Source organism: Cenococcum geophilum (assembly GCF_001692895.1).
Source record: "Cenococcum geophilum 1.58 unplaced genomic scaffold K441scaffold_7, whole genome shotgun sequence".
Lineage (NCBI taxonomy): Eukaryota > Fungi > Ascomycota > Dothideomycetes > Gloniales > Gloniaceae > Cenococcum > Cenococcum geophilum.
The window spans coordinates 872,341-875,678 of NW_027137565.1; positions in this window are offsets into that span (position 1 = coordinate 872,341).

Genomic DNA, 3,338 nt, shown 5'->3' on the forward strand with positions numbered 1-3,338 from the left:
GCATCTTAATAGAAGTTAAGGTAGGAGATAAAGAATATAGGTTTTATATCTATTATAAGACCACTTATAGTACGCTTAAGGGCTAAGGTAGATAGGTAAGGAGTAAAGTAACTACTAACTAGCCTAGGTTTAAAGAGTTTTAAGTAAAGGCGCTAATAATACTAATAGTCTCCTATCTAAGTAGTCTTTAACTTAAGTACTAACTATAAAGGTAATANTTATCTACTATAACTATAATAAGTAAGGATACTATTCTAATAAATACCCTATACTAAAGTAAGAAGTATAAGATAGTTACTAACTTGGAAAAGTTGGAAAATAGGTAGCTTTAAAAAAGTCTATACTTAGAATAGATTAAAGTAATCTATATAGCGCCTATATAGCTAGGAGAGATCTTAAGAGGCATAGCCTTTATAGTACTATATATAGTTATATTAAGCGNCGTAGATCTTAATATAATAAGCTTATTTAAGTCTAGTATAGGTAAAGAGGCCTTTATATACTATAAGCTATAGCTAATTATTAAGTAATAAATATAACTAAAGTTCTATAAAATTAAAGGATAGGGGGTTATTATATCTAGGTATAATAACTAGTAGAGTAATATAATTATATTAAGAAAGGAACTCTTACCNATACTAATTATTAACGGTTACTAAAAGGATATAGATTAAAGAAATATACTACTATAACTATAGAGCTTTAAGATAAGAAGTCCCCTATTAAAGTTAATTTAAAGCAATCTACCTTGCGTATATAGGCCTTATATAACTATAAATATACTTAGAGAATTAACGCCTAAAATATAATTAGGAAGATAGAGGACTAACTTTACNCTAAGCTAATACTAACCTTAAATTTAAGAGTTAAGAAGACTTTATCTACTAAGGAAGCTAGGGTAGTAGATATTATACTACTTAAAGTAAAGAACTTATAAGGCGTAAAGCAAGAAGGTATTATAATTAGATCTACTAGCTTCTATAAGTTANACTAACTAATAAAGAATAAAAAGAGATAAAATGCCCTATTTAATAATAAGAAAGAGCTTTATTAACTTATCTATAAAAAGCTACTATAGCCTTACTAAGAGTATACTAACTACTTCTTAAGATCTATATCTAATACGCTACTACTATATTANAAGGGAGTAGACTATAATATTATTCTTAAAGNTAGTAGTTATAATTTAGCCCTTAGTCTAATATATATTATATTACTAAAATAGCNAAAGCTAGTTAAGGCGTACTTATAGGAGGACCTATAGAAGGGGTTTATAATACTAAGTAATATACCCTTTACTACTCTAGTTCTATTACTAAGAAGTTTAAAGGGGGTAGTAATTCTATATTAACTTTTAAANGTTTAATAAGATTACTAAAAAGAACAGCTACCTATTACTATTAATTAGGGAGACGTTAACCAGGTTATTAAGAGCTAAAATCTTTACTAAGCTAGATATTTAATAGACTTTCTACTATATAGATAAAGGAAAAGGTAGAGGATTTAACTACCTTTTATATAAGATATGGATTATATAAGCACTATATTACCCTTTAGACTATATAACGGGCCTATATCCTTTTAGATATTTATTAATAGTATTATTTCTAACTACTTAGATAACTTTTATATAGCCTCTATAGATAATATAGTTATATATATTATCTAAAGTATAAAGACTACCAATTGACCTATAGCGCGGAATTTTTGGTACTAAAGTACAAGCCGGTGTTTCTTATCACAAAAGTACCATTTGTAACCTTTGCATAATCGAACTTTCGGCCATTTGCTTACTTATTCGCACAACCTGCACCCGCCGCTCGCATACACATCAAAAGGTTTAATCTCTATACTTAAAGTAATAATATAGTTATATATTATTATCTAAAAGTATAAAGACTACCAATTGACCTATAGCGCGGAATTTTTGGTACTAAAGTATAAGCCGGTGTTTCTTATCACAAAAGACCATTTTACTTTTGCATAATCGAACTTTCGGCCATTTGCTTACTTTATTCGCATAACCTGCACCCGCCGCTCGCATACACATCAAAAGGTTAATCTCTATACTTTAAAGTAATATATACTATATACTTAGGGGTCGTTCGGTTGCAATCTGACGCTTTAAATCTGAACTGAAAGTCCGGTAGAAAGAACGCGTTCCTTCCCGATTTGACACGCGTCTGTAGCACGAGTGCGTGCGATCTAAAGGCTTCAGAATCAAATGAGGAGCTCGAGGCTCCTTATTGAACTGACGCCAAGACCTTCAGTTCAGAAGCCGTATACAGTAAGTGCCAAATTTTAGTAAACTTTAGCGTGTTTTTTGGGCGGTCAGAGGACATCAAAAATTGTGGCTGGGGTCAAGTTGAACTGGAATTCAACCGAACAGTCGCCTCAAAATCAGATCGGAGCTCCAGATCAACTCTGTTCTGAACTGAATCTAAGGCCTTTAGATTGCAACCGAACGACCCCTTAGACAACCCGCTATAGTATAATATCTATATTAAGAAGGTCTTATAAAGGCTTTAGGAGGTAGGCCTTTAGGTAGATATTAAAAAATAAGTTTAGCGTTATAAGATAAAGTTTCTAGGCTTTATTATTAAAACTAATAAGATCGCTATAGACTCTAATAAGGTAGCTATATTAGGAACCTTCTACCTCTATAAATAGAGTATATCTTTTTTAGGATTCTATAACTTCTACTAGGCTTTCTTAAAAGACTATAAGTAAGTTATATAGCTGCTTAGTAAGCTTATATAGAAGGAAGTATAGTACCTACTAGGGGGAGAGAGCTTAAAGCCTTTAAGTAAGTTAAAACCCTTATACTATTTACTATTTTAAGATATCTATATAAAGACTAACGTAAGTAATAATATAGTAGCTAGGGTACTAAACTATATAATAAGTTAGGTTAAGTTAGGTCTTAGGGGTTAATATAGTTATAGAAGTTATAGAGAGATAAATATTATAATAGACGTAGAGCTCTATATAGAGCTCTATATAAGGCTTAGTATAAGGGCTTTAATATAGCTCCGCGTAAGGCTTTAATAGAGCTTTAATAGAGTTTCGCGTAGAGCTTTGTGGTAGACATTATAGTAGTTAAAGAGCCCTATATAGAGCTTTAGTAGAGCTCTATACGGAGCTTCGGTAAAGCTCTATATAAAGTCTTAGCAGAGCTTTATACCGAGCTTCTAATAAAGGCTTTAGTAGAGCTCTATATAGAGCTTTATATAGAGCTTTAAGGGAGCTTTATAGAGAGCCTCTAGCAAAGCTTTTAGTAGAGCCTTTAGCAGAGCTCCGTGTAGAGCTTTGGTAGAGCTCTATATAAAGCTTTAGTA